The 26,541-nt window shown below is 38.4% G+C and overlaps 1 long non-coding RNA gene across 1 annotated transcript in view; it reads right to left on the bottom strand.

Moving 5' to 3' along the window:
- Positions 1–204: 204 nt before the first annotated feature.
- The window catches only part of LOC126953006 (uncharacterized), a 204,104-nt gene continuing 177,767 nt past the window's right edge, over positions 205–26,541 (bottom strand). Inside the window, exon 5 of the long non-coding RNA XR_007725100.1 lies at positions 205–602. This is a non-coding gene — a long non-coding RNA (uncharacterized LOC126953006). The remainder of the gene's footprint in view (positions 603–26,541) is intronic.

Consider the following 26,541-nt stretch of genomic DNA (forward strand, 5'->3'; position numbering starts at 1 on the left):
CAAGTCATCTTGCTATAGCCAGTTCCTTCCAACTCTAAACAAGTGAAGAAAGCTGAAAACAATGATGTCACCAAGACTTTGCTTTAGCATCATCAGCTTTACACAACTTTACACATCAAACCTGGAATAACACTACTGAGGAAGTTATATATGAATACTTTAACATTTAAGTCTCCTAGAATATGGCAGAAAATATTTCTTTTGTTTATGTTGGATGGTTAACTAAATTTAGCTATCATTGTTAGTATTGCTTTAGACATGATCAGTAAAAATACTGTTCTATGTTTATACATTATACATATTTTAAAGTATGTGATGTTTTTTCTAAGTACTAAAATGTTCTCTAAAGTACTAGATGCAAAATGGTTAAGTTGTCTCAAAGAACCCATGGTTGGAGGGAATGTTTTAATCATCAAAAAATATAATTCATTTAAATTCATTTTTCTAATTAGTTTTAAAACCTTCAAAAATTGAAAATTATAATGGTTTCTTAAGTACTTTCTCACCCGTCAGTTTCATGCACATTTCCTGAGTCAGACATTTAGTGCCTCCAGATGTGCTGAGCTGGCAAGGTTGTCAGTTGTCATTTTATTCTTGGTTTTCTGATTTTGAGGGAGAGGAAGATACTATGAGGAACAGCTGGAATGTCAACAGATGTAATTGCTGATAAATTACCCAACAGTGTGCATATTTCTATGAAGTGGCATGAAAACTGGAAGGATTCCAAAGTGTGATGTTAAAAAGAAAAACCAAACAAAGACTAAACTTATGTTGATCGTAGAATGAAATAGTAAAGGAGTTTTATGGCTTTTAACAGTATTTATCCATAATAAATCCACTGTCTAGAACTTCTTTCCTGAACTTTAGACTCACAAATGCAATACCTCCTCACCCTAGCCACTTGGATTTCTATCCAACTAAACCTTTCTGAAAGAGATCTCCTGATATTCACCCTCAAAATTGCTCTACCTGTCTCAGTTGATGGCAAATCAGTCATTCAGGGTAAAATCTTGGATCATTCTTGCTTCTTTTCTTTCTCTCACATTCAACATCCAGTTCTACTAGGCCATTTTGCTGGTCCTACCTTCAGGTATCTTTAAAATCCTACCATTTCTCAGCATCACCATCATTCCCACTTTAGTCCCAGCCACCATTTTTTCTTGCTGGATCGCTGCAATAGCCTCTGTCTGCCTGCCCCACTCTGCACATTCTATAATTTTTTCTCAATACCTCAGCCAGATTGATACTTCCACTTCTTCTCAAAGGTTGTAATAGTCACTGTTTTCACTCCTAAGCCAACATTCTCCCTATGTCCTACAGCATCCTACAAAGTTTGACCTCTGTGTTACCTTGCTTTCCCTCAGTGAGTTCTCTCCACCCCAGTCATACTGGATTCCTTCTTACATCCCAAGTCTTTGCAGTGGCTGTTCTCATTGCCCGCAAAGCTCTTCCTTGTGATACCCACATGAAAACTCCTTCATCTACTTCAAGTATATCCTCAATTTTTGTTCAGGTGAGTCTTTCCAGATCACCCTATTAAAAGCCTAAGAAAATACCAAGTATTCGTGAGGAATTAGAGCAGTTTTGAAAAATATAAAATGATTTAACCACATTAAAACACAGTTCTATGTGTGCCAAACATAGTTCTAGGTTGGCAGCTTCTCATAAAGTTACCCAAACACTAACCGTATTTCCCAGAAATTTCACTCATTAGTTATACACACTATGTAAATAAAAAGCACATCCACAAAAAAGGTGAATGTTTTTACATTTATTTATAACAGCCCAAAGCTGGAAATCACTTAAATACCCATCATTAGAGGAATAAACAAATTTAAACATATTCATATAACAGAATAATATTCAGAATGAGAAATGAATTAATCATAAGTACAAATAACACGAATGAATCTCAAAAGAATTGGGTCAAATAATTCATGCTGAAAAAGTAGAGAATAAATAATTTCATTTGCATGATGTTCTAAAAAAACAAGAGTAATCTATAGTGAAAAAATGCAAAATAGCAGTATTGGTACTCTGGGCTTGGGAAATATTGCCTGCAAAGAGGGATGAGAAAAATTTCAGTGATGGAGGACATATTTCTATCTTGATTGTGGTAGTAATTATAGGAGTATATATAGGTATCATAACTTGTTGATTTTCAAAAGGAAAAATAAGTTAACCTGTGATTTTTTTCATCATGCTCCATGAAACTAAGAACTCCAAAGAATCGATAACACATTGATCACAATATCTAAACTGATGACATTAATATAAAAATTGATACTGAAAAGATAGTTTCTAAAAATCCAATAAAATTAGGAAAGAAAATGTATACATGTTTTTCTTATTAATATTTATTTTACTAATTTACTGTTTAATACTTATTTAATGTACACACTATGAAATAAACTGTGAGCTAAGGCAGTTAACAGTTTAGATATTATAAAATATTTACTCATAGACAACAATAAATACATTATACATTACAAAGCATATGTAATACCACAAAGATGGTAAAGATAAATGTATAGCTATAAATGTATTTATTTTATAACAAAAATTATTGAAATAAATTTGCAAATTTGTCAACTTGCAATTTAAAAATTTAAAGATAGTAAAAGGAAGAAAATAGTAAACTTAAGAACAGACTGGAATTAGCAAAAACATATAGATAACCAACAAAGTCAAAACTGGCACCTTGAAATACAAATATAATAAACACATCTCCCACAATGTTCATCAGGAAAAGAAAAGAAGGTTCAAATATATTGCAATGGGACAGATATAAAATAAAATAGGAAATTATATTTAATGATTTAGTTTCAATAAGTTTTTAAAACTTCATACAATGAACAAATTGTTTAAAATTACCAGTATTTAATTAAGAATAAGTAGAAAATATATATTATAAAATATTAAAAGGGAAAAAAGAAAAAAATTAAAAATCAAAACTAAAAAGATCAGATATCAAAAATCTCCTCCTACCTCTCCAAAAGAAACAGTTTTACAAATCTATGAAGGATCAAGTAATTTACATATTAAGCAAAAAGTCAAACTGGAAAGGCTTATACATTTATAAATAATTAGATATTCCCACTAAAATTAGATGCAAAAATTAATAAAACCCCAATAAACTGAATCTATTAGAATATTAAAATTATGACTTTTCAAAAAGAATGGAAAATAAGCAATAAAATAATGGTTAATATTATTACAGAAAGTTAACAGATTTTAAAATAGAAAAACATATAATCCCCTAAATAACTATAGATGATAGTCAATGCTTAATCATTACTGAAAAATATCTAGCAAGCTAGAAGTAGAAGCGACTGTCGATAACTTGATAAGAGGAAACTTTCAAAAACCCTCAACAAATACCATATTTTACACTGATATAGTAATGAATTCCCACTTAGGTCCAATCAAAACAAGGATGTTTAGTGCTTCTACCAACATTCAACATTGTACTGGTGGTCCTAGGCAATGACATAAGAGAAGAAAAAGAAAAGAAGCATCAACATCTATTATTAACAAATCCAAGAGTAATCTGCTTAGAGAATATATACAAAAATTATTAGAACAAATAAGAGCTCAGTAAGGTTACTATATAAAAGAGCATTATGCAAATATCAACAGATTTCCAAGGTACCTACAATGAACCATTAGAGAATGTAATATAAAATATACTATTAAAAATAATAACAAAAGTAACAAGTCAATAAAGCTTGTTCCTAAAAGTAATAAAAACTAAAAGTATCTACTTCGAAAATCTAAATGTATGGAAGGAATTGTAAAATATTACTAAAATATATTAAAAAGAATTGTTAATTGGAGAGCTATAGTCTATATATGACTATTTATAAATATTAAGAATCAGTATCAGACATACATAAATTCTTCACAAATAACCTATGCATTATAATTTATCATTAATAATCCACAAATAATGAAAGATGTTTGTATATTTACACACAAAAATATACAACCAAGATTTGAATATGTTCTATCTTTCCTGGAATCTAAAATTCAGAGAAAAAAATTAAAACAATCTGATACCATCTCATATTCACAAGTTGACCATGATTAAAATGATTCACTGTAATCTGTTACAGGAATGTGGCAAGGATATAATTGCTTAAAGCAAATAACAGAGAAAAACATTTTAAAAGCCATTTGGTAAAGATTAAAAATAGTTCTAGACAACAACCTATAATTTTGCTTTTATATAAATGTGTCCAAGAAGTTCCGTATGTAGGAGACATATGTATATAGGAATGTTAACTTTGCCATTGTTATTAATAGCACAAAAACAAAAGAAAAAACATAAAACTTGGAAAAAGCCTATGTGCTCATAAATAAGTTATAATAAAAATAAATAGCAAAAAGACTACTAGAATACTAGAAAGCAGAAAACAGATTATATGAATAAACTAGAGCTATACAAATTAAATAGATTTTTTTAAAAATGCAAAAAAGCAGGTTGTAGAAGGATTGAAATATGCATAAATGTATTAAAACATAAGCTAATGATTTATTTTGTAAATGATTACATATGTGTGTAGACAACATGTAAAAACATAATCTAGAGGAAAACAAAACTTATGACAGCAGTTGCCTCTATTTACAGAGGAAAGCAGCAAAAAAGTTGGACCACATAAGAAACTAAAGAACTATCAACTCCTTCTTTAATATTCTATGTTATAAAATCAGGCTCAGAATAAAAGATGACAATGTAAACACATAACATATTAGGTTGAAGGGTAGATGGGTATGACTTACACTACTCTCTTTGCCTTTTTTGGTAATGTTTTTATACTTTTTTAAAGAATTATTAAATTGATTAAATAGTTTATTAACTAAAGATCTAATAGCATCCATCAACACTTAATCATTTACTGGGATAGGCAATGATACTCTCCCTCAAACTAATAAATGGACATTTAAAATTTTACAGCTAGTGGTAGAACAGCTAAATTGGAGTAAAATGCTTGGCTTCATTAGTCATCAGGGGAATGCAAATTGAAACCTCAATGAGATACTGCTTCACATACACGAGGATGGCTAGAATAGCCAGATAATAACAAGTGTTAACAAGGATGTGGAAAAATCCACACACTCGTACGGTACCAGTTGGAATATAAAATGGTGCAGCCCCTTAGCAAATCAGTCTGGCTGATCTTCAAATGGTTATACATAAAGTTACCATAAGTCATAACAATTCCATTTCTAGGTATGTACCCAAGAAAAATGAAATCCTATCTCCACACAAATATTTGCAAATGAATGCCTGTAGCAGCATTGTTTATCATAGCCAAATATGGAAACAATTCAGGTGTCCATCAATGGATGAATGAATAGATAAACAAAAAATGGTATATCTCTAAAATGAGAATTTTTTCAGATGTGAAAGGGAATGAAGTATTGATACATGCTACAATATAGATGAACCATGGAAACATTGTGCAAGGGGAAAGAAGCCTGTCACAAAAGACCATATATTATACAATTCCATTTATATGAAATGTCCAGAATAGACAAACATATTGGCATAGAAAGGAGATAAGGGGCTGTTTATGGCTAGAGGAATTGGAAGAATAGGGGAGTTAACAGCTGAAAAGTACAGTGTTTATTTTTGAAGTTATGTAAATGTTCTAGCATTGACTGTAGTAATGGTCGCACATACTTATGAATACACTGAAAACCATTAAATTATATATATATATATTTAGAGACAGAGTTTCACTCTGTCACCCAGGCTGGAGTACAGTGGCACAATTTTGGCTCACTGCAACCTCCGCCTCCAGGGTTCAAGCGATTCCCCTGCCTCAACCTCCCAAGTAGCTGGGACGACAGGCACCCACCACCATACCTGGCTAATTTTTGAATTTTTAGTAATGAAGGGATTTCACCATGTTGGCCAGGCTGGTCTTGAACTCCTGACCTCAAGTGATCCACCTGCCTCAGCCTCCCAAAGTGCTGCGATTATAGGCATGAGCTACTGCGCCTGGCCAAATTATAACATTTTAAATAAGTGAATTGCACAGTGTGTGAATTATATCTCAATAAAGCTATTACCAAAAAGGCAATAATACTCTAACTATTCGTTCATTAAAAACAATTTGTTTTAAAAACTTAGAAAATACATACGTGAATTGCACCTGAATTGTGCCTGATCACAATGCTAAAGTGCTTCCTGTCATTATATAAAAGACGATGTTTTATACAGCACAACCATCAGCAAGAGATCATTACTACTGCACCTCCCATATGCTGACAGGTCATAACTCCACCTATCTGAGCTGCCAACACAGCGTCTGCTGCTTTATTACACATTACACATTACACATTACACTTCAGTTGCAGTTGTTTCTTTTTGCTTTTTCAATTATCACAAGATTGTTTAAAGAAGTTACAAGACCTGTGCAATAAACACAGCCATTCAGAATTTTCATTCTCAATAAGAAATTAATTTATGCTTAGTCTTTTATTGTTATTTTTTGCTCATATTTGGCTTATAATCTTTTAGACAAATCTATTTCTAGTTCTGTATTGATTATATTATTGACAACCCATTATCTCTTATTGTATTTTCATTTAAATAGAAAATATTGTATTAAGATAGTTAATTGGGCCTCCTTACTCTTTCCTTAATCATATTAAAATAAAAGAAGATAAAAGAAGGCACAATTTAAAAAATCTGTGAATCAATATTAACATATGATTGTTTAGCTTTCAACCAATCAAACAAATGTCTTCCTTCATTATGTGAGGGCTCAAATGCATTGGTCACTTCGGGGCTTGTATACATTAAAGGAAGAAAGGGATGGGTGGATAAACGGATGGTGGGAGAAAAAGAGAACTCTAGTTAAAGGAAGAATGATAAAGAGGTAAGGCAGGCAGCCACATTTAGAGGTTTGATGAGGCCTCTCAAGTTGCCAAAGAAGCATAGCCTAGTAAAAGTGTGACTGAACACAAAGTCAGAAGCCTTTGACCTTGAGTGATCCATATGAACTTGCTAGGTTCAGATCTCAGCTTCACCTTACAATGAGATGGCTGGTTTTCAACTTTTCAAACTCTGATTCCATCATCAGCACTGGCGTATCAAAAATAAGCTCAGAAAAATCACATTATTTCTATCAGCTCATGTGTACTGTCACCACACATTGGATTGATAGATTTTTGGTTTAAACATTTTCTATTATGAAATTAACCAGGTCAATAAAATTTGATAATTATAAACAGCAATTTTTACATATTCCTCTCTCTATTCTGTTCTAAAATGTTGCCAAGCTCTATTTCTTTATGTATTCATTTTTATTTTTTTTAGAGACAGGGTCTTGCTCTGTCACCCAGTCTGGAGTGCAATGGCATGATCATAGCTCACTGCAGCCTCAAACTCCTGGGCTGGAGTGATCCTTCCAGCCTCTCAAGTAGCTGGGATTACCAGGTGTGAGACACTGCCCAGTTAATTAAAAAAAAAAAATTTAGAAGTGGATTATTGCTATGTTGCCTAGGCTGTTCTCCAGCTCCTGGCCTCAAGTGATCCTCTTGCTTCAGCCTCCCAAGTAACTGGGGTTACAGGTGTGAGCCACTGTGCCTGGCTCTACTTCTTCTTCTATCAAGATTTTTGTGCTTATCTATATGTGAACATTTTAATTAGTATCCGTTGGTATTTCTATGGTTGATCACTCATCCATTCAACACACTTTTTTTTTTTTGCTAAGCATTTCTGACCCTAGGTAAATGCTTTCTATGTGTCAGGCATTTACCTAGGGTCAGAAATGCCTAGCAAATAATTAACAAAACAAAGAAATCCATTATGTTCTTGGAGCTTACAATTTTACCAGAGAGAGACAAATATTAAGCAAACATATCCATAAGATATACAGCATATTAGATTGTAATAATATCTATGGAGAAAAATAAAACTAAAAATAGGAATGGGAATTGCTAGTTACGCAGGTAGTGATTTTACTGGAGTAGTCAGCAAATCCTAGGAAAGAAGTGACATTGGAGTAGAAACCTGTAGGAGGTGAGGAAATGAAATATGGGTGTGTGTAGATCAAGTATTTTCCAGGTAGAGAGGAGTGCAATAGTGGAGACCTTGAGGCCAGAGCATTCTTAGATAGGAAGAGTTGGAGGAAGATGTCAGAAGATAATATCAGAGAGGCGACGGAGGCATATCATATAGGGCTTTACAGGGTATTGCTATTTTTTACCCTGAGCAAGGTGGGGAGCCTTCAGAGAGTTTTGAGCAGATAAATTGCATGACTGTACTTAGACCTCTGGAAAGGATCATACACTGCCTAGGTGGACAAGCACTGACATAGGCAATCAGGTGACAGGCTATTATAATAATTCAAGTAAAAGATGATAGTGTCTTGAACCAGGAGTGGAGATAATGAAAAGTCAATTTTTGGATCGTTGTTATTATAGAATTAATAATTTATTTGTTGAATTTGATGTTGGGTATAAATCAAAGAGGAGCCAAAGATGATGCCAAGGTTTTTGGTTAGAGAAAAAAACGATTTTTTTGTCTTAATTAAGACAGAGGAGGTCTTAACAGGAACAGCTTTGGGACTGTAGGTCAGGAGCTGAGTTTCAGAGATGTTAACTCGGAGAACATTACTAGACATTCAATGGAGATATTGGATTGGCTTTGTAAATAGGGTCTCCTACAGATGTCAAGGATAGCCACATTACTTTAGGAGTTATGAGCTTATAAAAGATATCTAAAACTTTGACACAAGAAGCACTTCTAGAAATGGGCCCTAGAACATGTCAACATTTTAAGGGTTTTGGAAATGAGAAGTCAGAAAAGGAGACTGGTCAGTGAGGAAGCAGGAGGATCAGGAGGGTAGCGCTTCAAGAGTCAAGTGAAGAAGTCTTCTGAGGAGGCCAGGACTAGCCACGGTTAAAAGCTGTAGCAGTTACAACAAGAGCTGGGATACAAACTTTGGTTTTTCAGCAACATGACTTTGACACAAGTTGGCTGAATGTAGTAGCAGGAGTGAAAGCTGGTGGGAGTTAGTTGAAGAACTCGAGATTCCTGTGATCCTAGAAGGCATTCCTATGACTCTAATATTAGTTCTGTCTCTTTAGCAACTTTTCTGACACAAAGGATGCTATATATGTGTGTATGTGTGTGTACATATATATGTGTGTGTGTATATATATACACACACATATAAACCTTAATATAAGATTTATATGGACAAGGATACATACATATAAACCTTAATGTGTGTGTATACATAAAAAATAATAATAATTATTATTATTATTTTGAGACAGAGTTTCACTCTTGTTGCCCAGGCTGGAGTGCAACGGCACCATCTCAGCTCACCACACCTCCGCCTCCCAGGTTCAAGCGATTCTCCCACCTCAGCCTCCCAAGTAGCTGGAATTACAGGCATGTGCCACCACGCCCAGCTAATTTTGTATTTTTAGTAGAAACAGGGTTTCTCCATGTTGGTCAGGCTGGTCTCCAACTCCCGACCTCAGGTGATCTGCTTGCCTTGGCCTCCCAAAATGCTAGGGATTACACGTCTGAGTCACCACACCTGGCGAAGGATGCTATATTTACAGAATGTTTTATTTCTGTTAATAAAAGGAAGGATATTAGTGCTGGCAAAATCACATCATTATTAATTTTATTATCTCTTCCCTACTAGACATCAACACTCCATTTCCTTCTTCTTAATTCCTACTCTTGGAAAAAGAGAGGTAACACGAGACAGGAACTTTTGAGAGGGGCGAGGAGAGATTTGGGAACAAACAAATGTAAGTGGCTAATATCAGCCTGGCTGGATGGAAAATGCATAGTGAGAGCAGCATAGTGACTAATCATCACCAAGAGAGCCCTGATCCTCCCTGGAAGAAGCAGAGGAGGGCAAGCAAGGCATTGAGGATGACAAGGATACACACATTCAGTCTGATTATTTTGCTTATGTTTGGCTCTGCTGAGTGCTGTGAATGCAGGTCCTATCCACAGCAAATGATGGCTTTGCCTTTAGCTGCCCTAGATTGGTATAAACACTTGGTTATGCCCTGGTCCAACCAAAAGTTACAATAACACTCACAGAGAGATTCAATTAGCTTAACAAATTATCAATTTGTAGAGTTCCTTGCACATGTAGTAACATGCCCACAAAGCATCTCTTTGTGATCCAGCAGCTGTCCCGTCCTCAATTCACAGCTTCATTAATCATGTGCTCTGCTTGCTATTGTCTAAATTACGGAGCCATTTGAGATGGGAAAAACACTGCAAGGAAACGCTGCCTACGCTTTAAGAAGTGGAAAGGGACACAAAGGAGAGAACATATTTTTGAATCCATGTTAACATATTTTTGTTATTTTTAATTACAATTTAACATAGCTACATGGTTTTATATATATATATAAATGTTATATATTGCATATTATCTATAAACATATGGAATGTTTATAGATAATATCCATATACAACAATGTGGCTGTGTTAAATTGTACTTATAATAATAATTACATATTTGATTGTTGTAACAATTGTATATATAATATATAAATATAAAAAAGAATTGTATATGCAGTATAAAACATTATGATTTGATTAAATATAATAAATATAACAAGATATAGTTTTCAATTATATAATTATATAATGATATATTTAATATAAATTGTGTATATAATAAAATATGTATTTAATATAACTGGTATATATAATTGTATAATTATGTATACAATTATAAAATAACAATTATATATGATATATACAATAACACCAGACTGCAAACACTATTTTTTTTACTTTCTTGTGTATTCTTCCATTCATACTTTTTTGCATGTCAAATACCATAAATTAAGTCAAATAGGAAATGAAAAAGCAACTGTTTTCTCAGAGAGATTTTGTTGTTGCACTTAGAGAAGGAAAACTTGATGTCCCTACTGCAAACTGATCAACCAAATGCATTAAGTTAAAATGCCCTGAGTGTGACCTGTCTTGCCAGTGAGTTATTCTGCTTCTTGGCTTCCTCTTCTTGTAGGAAGAGATGAGGAAATGAGGCTGAGGAATTCAAAGTTTCTCTAGTGCCTATGTCTGACGTTCTTTCAGCCTGTAAACGATGGAAGGTTGCAGTGGCAGATATTGTAAGTTGTTGGATTTGTTTTCAATGGTAAAGGGAGGGGCACATAGAGCAAAACAAGCAGACCTAGATGGTTGTGAGCTGTACCACAGAGCCCCAGGAGTGCGAGTTCCCACCTTCTCCTAGTATCAGATTCCTGACTTCTGGGTTATTCTCCAAGTAGTGATGGTGGGCAGGTGATACATGTGGATGTATAAATAGGTGATACTTCCTTCAACGGTGATTCCCAGCAGAGTTCGAAGAAGTAGTAACACTTAAAATCTATAATATTGTCCGGGCGCGGTGGCTCACACCTGTAATCCCAGCACTTTGGGAGGCTGAGGTGGGCGGATCACGAGGTCAAGAGATCAAGATCATCCTGGCGCACGTGGTGAAACCCATCTCTACTAAAAATACAAAAATTAGCTACTCGGGAGGCTGAGGCAGGAGAATTGCTTGAACCCAGGAGGTGGAGGTTGCAGTGAGCTGAGATCGCACCACTGCACTCCAGCCTGGTGACAGAGCAAGACTCCATCTCAAAAGAAAAAAAAAAAAAAATCTAGAATGTCTCTCAAGTATACAAGTTCAAGTTAAGCTTTCTGTATATAAAGATTTTTCTCAGTGTTGTGCTGGAGCCATGCATACAGACTTAAGAGAGCCAACTGTACATCAATGAGGACACCTTTTTTTCCTTTTCATTTTTCTCCCCAAGCAAGCCAGTGTGTTACATTCTATTCAATAACATAATCAATTGTCTGTAGCAAAATTTTTCTCAAACTCTCCAAGTATCTCCTAACTTGGTCATAGGTAGACTATGGAATCCACAATTTTTTTTCATTTGCTATTTCTTCCTCTTATTTTATGGTCATTAGCCAAAAAAAAAAAAAAAAAAAAAAAAAAAAAAAAAAAGATCTTATCATTAAGACAAAGAGGAGTGAAATATGTGCAGTGTAGCTTGCTCAGGCACATTCTGTGCTTTTGTCTGTTCTTATTCTTATGGCTTAAAAATGCACAAATTGAAGTTTTATTATAATTTTCTCTTTCAGGTTGGCCTCTCTCTCAATAAAATTTCATTCTTTGTCACAATGACTAACTGACTTGCACGTATTCTTCTGCATTTACTAATATAAATATTCTACTATTTGTCTTTTAATCTATCCTTTCTTCTTACGCAACAGTGTTCTCAATAATAGGGTTGACAGAGATAAAAATTGTAACAAATCTACTAATTCATCACGGCAGTTCAAGGAGATACACATGTAAGTATGTTTGTTACCTGTCATTTATTTAGCTACCAATTTTAACTACTGATAAATGTACCTGTGGATATGTTCCTAAGAAGTAATAAAGTACTCATGTCTAATGGTATCACATTTTAATAAAAATGACAAGTTGCTTTTGTTTTGTTTTGCTTGGTTTTTGAGACAAGAGTCTCGCTCTGTCACCAGCCTGGAAAGCAGTGGCACGATCTCGGCTCACTGCAACCTCCGCCTCCTGGGTTCAGTTGATTTTTCCTGCCTCAGCCTCCTGAGTAGCTGGGATTACAGGTGTATACCACCACGCCCGGCTGATTTTTGTATTTTTGGTAGAGACAGGGTTTCACTATGTTGGTCAGGCTGGTCTCGAATTCTTGACCTTGTGACCCACCCGCCTTGGCCTCCCAAAGTGCTGGGATTACAGTCGTGAGCCACTGCACCCAGCCGAAAAAGACAAGTTTTTAAAGCCTTATTTTATTTTATAAACCTGTCAAACTTGTCTATGTTAAATGAAGATACACATATAAATGAAGATTTAAAATATGTCTCAGATCTTTAAAATATATCTGTCAGTATGTTCAACATTTTAAATTATCTTCCACATCACACAATGTAAAACAGTATACGTAATCCACTCCTAGGTACCCAAAATAATTGAAAATAGGGACTCAAATTTTTGTATACCAGTGGTCACAGCAGCATAATTCACAATGGAAAAAAGATGGAAACAACCCAATTGTTCACCAACAGGCGAAGAGAAAAACAAGATATATACTTACCATGAAATACTATTCAGCCCTAAAGAAGAATGACATTCAGAAACATGCTACAAACTGAACGGGCCTTGAAAACATCATGCTAAGTAAAATAAACCAGACATGAAAGAATAAACATTGGATTATTCCACTTATAGGAAATATCTGGAAAAGGGCAAATTCATAACGAAAGTTAACAGCTTAGAGGTTATCAGGAACTACAGTGGAGGACAGGGAGATGGGGCATTATGGCATAAAGGATACAAAGATTTTTTGTTGTTGTTCTCAACTTGTTTAATATGGAAAAGCGTAATCAAAACAGTAGGCAGGGTTGCCATTTTTAATACATTCTTGTAATGTTGGCCATTCAGAGCATTCTTTCAAATAGATGAAGAGTTATCCAACTTTTTTGACTCAAAGATAGTTTGCTTAGATTTTGACAATACCTAATTCCATGGGATTATGGTGGCTAATGTATCACGATAATTAAATATAAAAATGTACAGGCTCTGAGCTGATGACAGAAGTAAAGACTACTGTGATGGGAATAGTCGATGGGCTAAGAGGCAGCCAATCACAACTTTATCATTCCCTTGTAACAAAGGGTTAATACTTTAACATACATTAATTATACATTCATTATGGTGTTTTAAAATAGTCAAGCCTAAATAAATTTTCAATGCCATCAAAAAGATATACATACTAAAAACCAGCTGAAGCACAAAGTTTATCGTCTGACAGCTCTTGGCCTGGGCCATATACATTGACAGGGATCTTCCGCTTCTTCAAACTTAACATAATAAGTCTGGCAATCATTTTATATAAAAATAGACTCAAAGGAAATCAGGGAGACACCCCAGAATAGCTAAAACCCATGGTTCTCAAGTGAGCTTTCATCTAGTAACCTGGAGGGCTTGTGAAAACTGCTCACTGTACTCCACCACACCCCAATTTCATTCAGGAGGCCAGGGGGGGCCTGCACCTCTACATTTCTAACAAGTTCCTAGGGGATGCTGCTGCTGGGGCAGGAACCACACTTTGAGAACCACTGGGGCTAAGACAACTGTAAAAACTTAGCACCATCTCCATCACTGTTCAGTGGTAGACAACATCAGCTTTCCGTCATCTGCATTTATTCTGCAGGGGACAGTGTGGAGCTGGCCCTTGTGATACCACTGCTCAGTACTTTATTGTCAAAAGAGAAGTTCTGGGCTTAGCTAAAAGGGTGCACTTCTCTGTCATTATGCAATATAGTTTACAACTAAAGCCATATACAATATATTTGAAATGTTTCATTTAATGCTGAAAATTTTATGCTAAGAGACAAAAGGATGTAAAAAAAAAAAGGAAAAGGCACAGTAATTAAGTCAAAAGGATACAAAGTTTTGTGTGAGATGATGAAAAAATTTTAAACTAGATGGTGGTGATGGTTGCACAACATTGTGAATATAATGAAGGCCACTGAATTGTACACTGTAAAGATATTGTTTGCAAGCTTATCTTTCTTAGCCTGAGTCACTTGCACATCACATACACGGTTCATTTGAGAGTGAGATACAAAATATTCTGACTCCTAGAGGCTTCATGATTTTCTAGCCTCTTCTGCTTTGGTTAAAACTTGTTGAATGCATATTTTTCCTGTTGAATGTTGGGACCCCTCACGGTGATGAACTCCAACTCTTATTTTTCCTGCTTCTCATCTCAGTTCTTCATCCCCCTAAAACCACAGCAATTACCTCTATGACAAAAATATGCTAATACATATATTTATTTTACCTATGCATTATATAATTGAGATAAGCAAGATACAAAACATAAAAAGGTTCACATGGCTGAAAAAGAACCCTCAGCCCTACACAGAGTATAATCTAATGACTAACTAATGGGACTCTAATAATTTCTCTATACTCTTTCAAGTGTACATTTTCCCAACTGATCATTTTCTCTATTTCAGCTTTTCTTTGCTGCAGCAGCATTTTTAGAAATGATTTCTCTCTGTGTGTGAACAGTAGCTTAATTTGTGTTCATAATTGCCTTGCCTCTCAGGCTGAATCTAATAACCGACCTCTACACCACCCTCTACTTAAAAGTGAAGTCAATTTGGCCAATATTTATAAAACAATCATGGTGATGACCCTAAGGAGAAATACAAAGATTTACAACTTTGATTTCGGGGAAAGAGACTCGTAGAATGAATGTAAGGAGACTAATCCATCAGGTACCCCCAAGACATCCTGACTCATGAGGAGAAGGTGCAGTACAACCAGAACCTCATCATGAACAATGTCATGCTCTTAAAGGGTTTTTACTTCTGGGTGAGAGGAAGAGTCGTCTGGAAGGTCATTAAAAGTGGACTATGAGATTGCCATAGCAAACTCAATCCCCATGACTATTAAGAATCAGCGGCTGGGCGCGGTGGCTCACGTCTGTGATCCCAGCACTTTGGGAGGCCAAGGTGGGCAGATCATGAGGTCAGGAGTTCGACACCAGCCTGACCAACATGGTGAAACTCCATCTCTACTAAAAATACAAAAATTAGTTAGGTGTGGTGGTGGGCACCTGGAATCCCAGCTACTTGGGAGGCTGAGGCAGGAGAATTGCTTGAAACCAGGAGGTGGAGGTTGCAGTGAGCTGAGATCGTGCCATTTCACTCCAGCCTGGGCAACAAGAGTGAAACTCTATGTTCAAAAAAAAAAAAAAAAAAAAAAAAAAAATTCAGCATGCTGGAGAAACCAGGAAGGCTTGACTGAAGAAAACCATGCAAAAATCGTATGACTGGTAACATTTTCTGCCCTGGTGGGTGACATCAACAGGTAATATTAGCATATAGCTCATATAACAAAGATGATTTCAGTATTTGCAGGCTTTCAGAACAAAAGGAAAAGTAAGGTAGGAGTGGTCCGAACACCACCACGGAGGCTAGAAAGTAAGAGGCAGATGAAAATACTATGATGTTAATACTTTATAGATAACTGCTAGGGAATATGACTTTACTTTATTTTGTTCTTGTGTATTCTTCCAAGATGATATGGGCATGAAATTCTTGATTTTTCACTTGAATCGAAGAATGGTTACCTGGACTAGATTTCATACTTCTTTGTTATTTATAAAACAAATGCACCAAGCAATGTGCTATTCACTGAAAATACTAAAAAAAATCTAATAAAGATCCTGTTTTTCTTTTATTCTTTTTTATTTGAGATGGAGTTTTGCTCCTGTTGCCCAGGCTGGAGTGCAATGGTGCGATCTTGGCTCATTGCAACCTCCACCTCCCGGGTTCAAGCAATTCTCCTGCCTCAGCCTCCCAAGTAGCTGGGATTAAAGGCATGTGCCACCAGACCCGGTTAATTTTGTATTTTTAGTGGAGATAGGGTTTCGCCATGTTGATCAGTCTGGCTGGTCTCGAACTCCTGACCTCAGGTGATCCACCCGCCTTGGCCTCCCAAAGTGCTGGGATTATAGATGTGAGCCACCGCACCTGGCCAAGGTCCTGTTTTTCAAAACAAGTAGGGAATGAGACAATTAAACAAGCAATAGCTTACGGTGTGGTGAGTAATGTGATGGAGGGCGCTCTTAGCATGTGGGTAACTTAGTCTGCTTAACCACTTACGGCGGTTTAGAGAGAAGTCAAAAGAAGTCCTCAGAGAAGTAAGTAAGGTTTACACTGATAAAAGAATATTTTGAATTAGTCAAAGGAAATACAATTAGGTTTGGAAGAGAGGGTATTGGGAGGGTTTCTTGGGCAGAAAAATAACACTATTTTATTTTTATGAAGTCAAACCAAAGAGAGCATGATGTAGGGATATAGTTGGGGATTTTTCAAAGCATCATCTTATTTTCTACAATATTTTACTATATACTGCTAAAGTATATATAATCAAAAAGAGTCTCTAAAAAGAATTCTGTTTTCTGAATTCTGAAATTCAGAGGGAGAGAAAGCCTTGTCGATATTGACTTCTAATGATAATTCCAATGCAAAGTAAATTGTTCACCTTCTATATTGGGGGGTGTGTGTGTGTGTCTGTGTGTGTGTCTATGTGTGTGTGCCTACAAAGACAGGAGGGGGTGGGCAACAATGACTACTGATACGATAGAGGAGACGGAAGGCTATGTAATGTTGGCAGGGCATGGAAGGAATCGTTTTTACCTCACAACAGGATATAGAATGGCATTTTGTGAAACTTATCTGGGCCTATCACTTTCAGTATTTGGGAGAGTAGTCCTTGGCAAAGTGTTAAAAGCAACACATAAGTCTTATAGTTTATGAAGTGGTTATGAAGGCTTCTGCAAGGAGAAGAGCCCATGTTCCCATCAAATGGCCTTTTACCATTCCTTGGTGAAGCCTGTCAAGGACACACTGCTGAAGTGTCCATGTGTTGGTTTCTTCAGGCTGGTGAGTGCTTTGCACAGAAATACATCTCTGTTGCAAGCTCTCAGAAGTTTCTTTCCTCTTCGATCTTTGACGGTTGGTAGGTAGCCTCATTGCATTTACATCAAACAAGTTATTAACTTCCTGAAACCGAACTTTTTCAGCAATCATTCTTGGAAGTGGTGTCTCTTTCCATTGGTGGTTTCACAGACTTTCCAAAGCAACATGACTTTTTTTTCTATATGGTCATTTATTTCACACATTATTTACAAACGTATATATGTATGTGTTAACTCATTCAGCAGAAAGATAGCCATCATCCATTGTGTGCCAGGTGCTCTGGTAGGTTCTAGGGATATGATTTTAGACAGGAGAGAAAGGAAAATGATCTCTGACATCATGGTATATACTAGCTGGGAGGAAGTATGAACTTCAAATGAGTAATTACAAATTTCAGTTAGAGAGCAGAAGTTTTATATACATATAAAGGGAATTTCTTACAGAGATGCAAATTTACCCAACGGTGGAAGCTGGTTAAGCAGTCTCTATAAGACTGATGTCGGAGCTTCGGGTCTATAGAGTGGGCAGTCGAGAAAGAAAACGGACATAAAGTGGGAGAGAGGAAGAACATTTTCGTTGCCTCTGCTGTTGGTAGTGCAGGTGTCCTGCAGGATCCAAGGCCCTTCCTCACAGATCTAAACGCACACACCTCACCGGAAGTTAGAGGCACTGAAGGAGCATGCCAGAGAAGTTGATGCAGCTGCCGGACCCGCTGCAGCTCACAGTAGGGAGCGGAACCCACAGATCAGAACCAATGTACCTGAGCAACAAAATGGCTGCCACTTCACTTCCTGCATTTCCCATCTCCCACAAGAACCTCTTCTATGTCTCACCCTAACTGAAAACTTATTACAGAATGGAGAATTCTGGGAAATGCAGTACAGTGGCACTTAATTGAAAACACATTAAGAAGCCATGGCCATAGTGTTAGAAAGCAGGATGGTGGTAATGGCAGGCAATGGGAGGAGACCAAGGAGGTTTCTGAGATGTTGGTCACATCCTGTTTTGAGATCTGGATGCTGTTACACAAGTGTGTTCACTTTGTGAATATTTTTTGAGTGATGTATTTTCTGTGTGTAGGTTGTACTTCAATAAAAATAATTAAAAGTCAATTAAAAACCCAATAATCACAAACATAGTAAGCATTATAAAATGGGGGAAATAAAGATACTACGAGAGCTAATAAATAAATAGAGGTAACCTACCTAGGAGTTTAAGAAAGAGCTCTATGTAGTTAACGTTGCAGGTGAGATTGAGGCATGAGAAGTAGCTATTCAGATGCAGGAGGTAGAGAGAGTTATTCAGATGAAGGATGAGTGCCCATTTATGAGCATGGCTGAATTAAGGAGAACCGTGGGAAGGGATGGAGCAATGAGGCTTGAAGAAGATGCAGAGGTTAAATAATGGAAAGCTCTGTATGCTGTGCAAAATCTTTTACTCTGGCTTAAGTCCAAAAATAATGCACCGAAGTCTTTTATGTGTGGGAGTGATCTCTTCTGAGGCTTTGGAAGTGTACTCTGTTTGCAGACTGGAGGGGTAAAATAAAGGCAAGGAGATCCATTCAGAGGAAGTTGCAATGCTTCAGAACAGAGGGAGGAAATAGTTGCTAAGATTAAATGTATTAGATAGTGTTTCAAAGTGGCTAAGAATAGCACAGAAAAACTTGGTTATGAATCCAGGCTCCGTCACTTACCAGCTGATGGTTTGGGGCAATTCCTTGCCTTATGTGGGTATCAACTTGCTCACCTGTAAAATTGAGATAATAATAGGATGTACCCCATAAGATGTCACAGATCAGGCGCCTTGGGAAACAGAAGCCCAGAAAAAGAGTGTGCAGGAGGAGTGTTGTTCTTAGGGAATAAAAGCAGCAGGACTGGGCAGGGGAATGGGACCACTAGAGTGGGATGGTCCCCCTCACGAGAATCCTTTCAAATTCGGAAGGGGAGGGGGTTTGCATTCGAACTTACACACTGACCAGGAATTCAAAGGGACTGCAACATGGGGCAGGGCCCTTCAGCCAGTCCCAGAGTGGGTCTCAACTGAGAAGCTAACACTAGGAGCAGCTGGAGCACAACAAATGCTTCACTCCTGGAGGGAGAATCCATGTGGTACTCCTCTATAGAGACCCCACAGAGGACTACTGGGAGAAGTAAGTGAGCTAATGTCTAAATGCTGCTTACCAGATTTCTGCGTATCAAGTTAGTAATCAACGTTACCAAAAGGATGATGAGGCCTACGAAATGATGAAGCTTCCAGGATATATTTTGAATTAGTTAAAAACAAGGGGTAAAAAACAGTATATTTGATGTAAGACACTTTCTTTGTGTGTGGAAGAAAAAGGAAAAATGGATTTGGTAAATTTGCAAAAAAAAAAGAAACTAAAGAAGATTTAGAAAAAAAAAAAACCTGATGAAAGTAGCTATTTGTAGGAAATGTGTGTGCTTGGGGGGAAGTATAAGTGTACTAACTCACTCACACAGGGAGTTATATTTGAAAGCATAGGCACAATGTGGGAAAGCTTCATGAAGGGAAGTTAGACATCTGAAACATTTTTAAGTTGTTTCAAAATTTAAATAAAAATATAAGATCTTTTAAAAATTACTCAAAACTCTAAAAACACCTAAAATTGAATACAAAATACTCAAAACATATAATAAGATGGTAAGACAAATGCACAGAAAAAAACTCATATTAAATGCTTTCACAATAAATTTATTTCATTTAAACTGAGGGAAAAAACATTAGAATAGAAAACAACTTTGTCTATACACATTTAGAAGAATGATGTTTAGGATAAGAAATAACAAAATTAAATTTACTAAGTAATTTTTGTTAAAAGTAGTTTTTTTTTTTTAAAAAAAGTAGTATTGCTAAAGAAGTTTTATTTGTTAATATTTTGAAACTAGTTTCTTTTCATCGAGGGACTATATAATTAAGAAATTGTGTTGATGTTAAGAATCAAGATTTTTTGGTTAAGAAAAAAGAAATACAATAAGAAATTAGAGAAATGGAGAAAAATACTAAGATGTTAACACTGAATTGAAAGTACCAACATAAACCAATGGGTTTTGAAAATCCCTACCATCTAGCTTTTTCCAGAAAAAGGGCCTGGAAGCAACACAGTTGAGGGCCCATAGAGATGAGGGTTTGTTTTAAAATATTATTTTCCACCTAAGAAATTAGGCTCTTTTCAGAAATGAGTGATTCCAGCTCTAGGACAAGGAAGGTATAAGGCAAACCTGTAGTTTTGAGAGGTGAAGCCAGCTAGACTTCCTGGGTCAAGTGGGGATTTGGAGAACTTTTCTGTCTAGCTAGGGATTGTAAATCAACCTATCAGCGCTCTGTGTCTAGCCAAAGGATTGTAAATGCACCAATCGGCACTCTGTAAAAACACACCAATCAGCACTCTGTGTCTAGCTAAAAGAGTGCAGAGCACCAATCAGCACTCTGTAAAATGGACCAATCACCGATCTGTTAAATGGACCAATCAGCAGAACGTGGGTGGGGACAAATAAGGGAATAAAACCTGACCACCCCCTGCCAGCAGCGGCAACCCGCTCAGGTCCCTCTCCATGCTATGGAAGCTTTGTTCTTCTGCTCTTCACAATAAATCTTACTGCTGCTCACTCTTTGGGTCCACACTACCTTTATGAGCTGTTAACACTCACCGTGAGAGTCTGCAACTTCATTCCTGAAGTCAGCGAGACCACGAACCCACTGGGAGGAACAAACAACTCTGGACACGCCAACTTTAGAGCTGTAACACTCACTGCAAAGGTCTGTGGCTTCACTCCTGAAGTCAGTGAGACCACAAACCCACTGGGAAAAACAAACAACTCCAGATGCACCACATTTAAGAGCTGTAACATTCACTGTGAAGGTCTGCAGCTTCACTCCTACAGTCAGTGAGACCACAAACCCACCAGAAGGAAGAAACTCTGGACACATCTGAACATCTGAAGAAACAAACTCCAGAAATAGCATCTTTAAGAGCTGTAGCACTCACTGCAAGGGTCCATGGCTTCATTCTTGAAGTCAGCGAGACCAAGAATGCACCGGAAGGAATACATTCCGGACACATTTTGGTGACCAGATGACCAAGCAGTGAGTACCATCAGACCCCTTTCACTTGTTATTCTGTCCTATTTTTCCTTAGAATTCGGGGGCTAAATACCGGGCAACTGTTGGCCAGTTAAAAGCCACTGGCATGGCCGCCAGACAAAAGACACGGTGTCAGGCTTTCTGGGAAAGGGCTCTCTAACAACCCCCAACTCTTTGGAGTTGGGAGCATTGGTTTGCCTGGAACCAACTTCTGCTTTTCCTGTACTTCTGGGCTGAGCCAAAGGTCAACAGAGAGGAAAGCCATTCAGCTCCAGGGTCCCGACAAGTTAGTTGACCCTAGAGCTATGAGCGGAACTCTCAAAGTCATGTCGCTCAAGCAAGACTCGCCCATCTATCCTATCTATCCTCACCCTTACCTCCTGGGTCCTAATGCCTGTCAGACAAACTTCCTCTTACTTCTCTTCTCCAAGGCTAGTCCCGCTTCTATAAACCACTCCCTGTCTCTGGTGCTTTTCTAGTTTCTCCTATAAGAATGTTTTCTAGTATAAACCTCAGGACTCTGTTCGCTTCTTTAGGCACCTGGGCTCACCAATCAGAAAGACATAATTTTTGCCCAATCCCTGTCAATGGGGGGACTGTCTGGAATTTTAGGATCCCTCTTCCGATTATCAAGCCTAACAAAAGCTATTCCTGAAGGTAGAATATGGGGAGCTTCAGAAGTGATATCCTCCTATTCAAGTGAGGACAAAAGGCGTCACTCTTCCAACCCTGGAAATCCCTTCCCTCCCTCAGGGTATGGCCCTCCAGTTCATTTTTGGGGCATAACACCTTTATAGGACAGGGGTAAAGTCCCAATACTAACAGGAGAATGTTTAGGACTCTAACAGGGTTTCGAGAATGTGTTGGTAGAGGCCACTAAATCTGATTTTTCTTGGTCCTCTTTGTGGTCTAGAAGGACAGGCAAGGTTGCAAATTTTCGAGAATGTGTCAGTAAGGGGCACTAAATTCGACCTTCCTCAGTCCTCCTTGTGGTCAGGGAGGAAAACTAGTGTTTCTGCTGCTGCGTCAGACAGCACAACTAATCCAATCAGCAAGGTCTAGGGACCGTTGCGGGTTCTCGGGCAAGAGGTGTTTCTGCTGCTGCATCAGTAAGCACAACTATTGCGATCAGCAGGGTCCAGGGACTGTTGCAGGTTTTTGGACAGTGGGGAGAGAAACCAACCAAAACCACAGGTGGTTTTGTCTTTCAGATGGGAAACACTCAGGCACCAACAGGCTCACCCTTGAAATGCATCCTAAGCCATTGGGAACAATTTGACCTGCAAACTCTGAAAAGGAGGTGGCTCATTTTTTTCTGCACTACAGCCTGGCCCCAGTATTCTCTCTCTGAAGGGGAAAAATGGCCACCTGAGGGAAGTATACATTACAATACTATCCTGCAGCTTGACCTTTTCTGTAAGAGGGAAGGCAAGTGGAGTGAAATACCTTATGTCCAAGCTTTCTTTTCATTGAGAGAGAATACACAACTATGCAAAGCTTCCAATTTACATCCCACAGGAGGACCTTTCGGCTTACCCCCATATCCTAGCCTCACTATAGGTCTCCTTCTTATTAATAATAAGCCTCCTCTAATCTCCCCTGCCCAGAAGGAGACAAGCAAAGAAATCTCCAAGGAACCACAAAAACCCTTGGACTATTGGTTATGTTCCCTTTAAGCTGTAGGGGGAGGGGAATTTGGCCCAACCCGGGTACATGTCCCCTTCTCCCTCTCTGATTTAAAGCAGATCAAGGTAGACCTGGGGAAGTTTTCAGATGATCCTGATAGGTACATAGATGTCCTACAGGGTCTAGGGCAAAATTCTGACCTCACTTGGAGAGATGTCATGCTATGAGATCAACCCCTGGCTTTTAATGAGAAGAATGCGGCTTTAGCTGCAGTATAAGAGTTTGGAGACACCTGGTATCTTAGTTAAGTAAATGACACAATGACAGTGGAAGAAAGGGACAAATTCCCTACTGGTCAGCAAGCCATCCCCAGTATAGATCCCCACTGGAACCTAGACTCAGATCATGGGGACTGGAGTCGTAAACATTTGTTGACCTGTGTTCTAGAAGGACTAAGGAGAATCAGGAAAAAGCCCATGAATTATTCAATGATGTCCACCATAACTCAGGGAAAGGAAGAAAATCCTTCTGCCTTCCTCGAGCGGCTATGGGAGGCCTTGAGAAAATATACTCCTAACCAGGCTCAGTGGCTCACGCCTGTAATCCCAGCACTTCGGGAGGCCAAGGCGGGCGGATCATGAGGTCAGGAGATCGAGACCATCCTGGCTAACACGGTGAAACCCCGTCTCTACTAAAAATACAAAAAATTAGCTGGGTGTGGTGGCGGGTGCCTGTGGACCCAGCTACTCGGGGGGTGGAGGCAGGAAAATGGCATGAAACTGCGAGGCAGAGCTTGCAGTGAGCCTAGATCATGCCACTGCACTCCAGCCTGGGTGACAGAGTGAGACTCCGTCTCAAAAAAAATAAAATAAAAATAATAAAATATACTTCCCTGTCATCCGACTCACTCGAAGGTCAACTGATTCTAAAAGGTAAGTTTATTACTCAATCAGCCATAGAAATCAGGAGAAAGCTACAAAAGCGAGTCCTGGGCCCTGAACAAAATCCGGAGGCATTATTAAACCTGGCAACCTCGGTGTTCTATAATAGGGACCAAGAGGAACAGGCCCAGAAGGAAAAGCGAGATCAGAGAAAGTCCACAGCCTTAGTCATGGCTTGGTGACTACCTTAGTGGTTAAGAGAGGACAGAAAATGTAGCAGGCCAATCACCCAGTAGGGCTTCTTATCAGTGTGATTTACAAGGACACTTTAAAACAGATTGTTCACGAGAAACAAGCCACCCCCTCGTCCATGTCCACTATGCCAAGGCAATCACTGGAAGGTGCACTGCCCCAGAGGGCAAAGGTTCTCTGGGCCAGAAGCCCCCAACCAGATGATCCAACAACAGTACTGAGGGTGCCCGGGGCGAGCACCAACTCATGTCATCACCCTCACTGAGCCTCGGGTATGTTTAATCATTGAGGGCCAGGAAACTGACTTCCTCCTGGACACTGGCACGGCCTTCTCAGTGTTAATCTCCTGTCCCGGATGACTGCCCTCAAGGTCTGTTACCATCCAAGGAATCCTGGGATAGCCTGCAACCAGGTATTTCTCTCACCTCCTCAGTTGTAATTGGGAGACTTTGCTCTTTTCACATGCCTTTCTTGTTATGCCTGAAATTCCCACACCCTTATTAGGGAGGGATATATTAGTCAAAGCTGGAGCTATTATCTACATGAATATGGGGAACAAGTTACCCATCTGTTGTCCCCTACTTGAGGGGATCAACCCTGAAGTCTGGGCATTGGAAGGACAATTTGGAAGGGAAAAAAATGCCTGCCCAGTCCAAATCAGACTAAAAGACCCCACCACTTTTCCTTATCAAAGGCAATATCCCTTAAGGCCTGAAGCTCATAAACGATTACAGGATGTTGTTAAACATTTAAAAGCTCAAGGCTTAGTAAGGAAATGCAGCAGTCCCTGCAACACCCCAATTCTAGGAGTACAAACACCAAATGGTCAGTGGAGACTAGTGCAAGATCTTAGACTCATCAGTGTAGCAGTAATTCCTCTATATCCAGTTGTACCAAACCCCTATACCCTGCTCTCTCAAATACCAGAGGAAGCAGGATGGTTCACTGTTCTGGACCTCAAGGATGACTTCTTCTGTATTCCCCTGCACTCTGACTCCCAGTTTCTCTTTGCCTTTGAGGATCCCACAGACCATACGTCCCAACTTACATGGACAGTCTTGCCCCAAGGGTTTAGGGATAGCCCTCATCTCTTCTGTCAGGCACTGGCCCAATTCTCAAGTCCAGGCACTCTGGTCCTTCAGTATGTGGATGATTTACTTTTGGCTACCAGTTCAGAAACCTCATGCCAGGAGGCTACTCTAGATCTCTTGAACTTTCCAGCTAATCAAGGGTACAAGGCATCTAGGTCGAAGGACCAGCTTTGCCTACAGCAGGTCAAATATCTAGGCCTAATCTTAGGCAGAGGGACCAGGGCCCTCAGCAAGGAACGAATACAACCTATACTGGCTTATCCTCGCCCTAGGACATTAAAACAGTTGCAGGGGTTCCTTGGAATCACCGACTTTTGCCGACTGTGGATCTCTGGCTACAGTGAGAGGGCCAGACCACTCTATACTCTAATCAAGGAGACCAAGAGGGCAAATACTCATCTAGTAGAATGGGAACCAGGGGCAGAAACAGCCTTCAAAATCTTAAAGCAGGCCCTAGTATGAGCTCCAGCTTTAAGCCTTCCCACAGAACAAAACTCTTTATACATCACAGAGAGAGCAGGGATAGCTCTTGGAGTCCTTACTCAGACTCGTAGGACAACCCCACAACCAGTGGCACACCTAAGTAAGGAAACTGATGTAGTAGCAAAAGGCTGGCCTCACTGTTTATGGGTAGTTGTGGCAGTGGCCATCTTAGTGTCAGAGGTTATCAAAATAATACAAGGAAAGAATTTCACTGTCTGGACTACTCATGATGTAAATGGCATACTAGGTGCCAAAGGAAGTTTATGGCTATCAGACAACTACCTACTTAGATACCAGGCACTACTCCTTGAGGAACCAGTGCTTCAAATACGTACATGTGCAGCCCTCAAGCCTGCCACTTTTCTCCCAGAGGATGGGGAACTCGTCATGCATGACTGCCAACAAATTATAGTTCAGACTTATGCCACCTGAGAGGATCTCTTAGAAGTCCCCTTAGCTAATTCTGACCTTAACCTATATACCGATGGAAGTTCATTTGTGGAGAATGGGATACGAAGCGCAGGTTATGCCGTAGTTAGTGATGTAACTGTACTTGAAA

The sequence above is a fragment of the Macaca thibetana genome, chromosome 4, assembly GCF_024542745.1.
Source record: "Macaca thibetana thibetana isolate TM-01 chromosome 4, ASM2454274v1, whole genome shotgun sequence".
Classification (NCBI taxonomy): Eukaryota; Metazoa; Chordata; class Mammalia; order Primates; family Cercopithecidae; genus Macaca; species Macaca thibetana.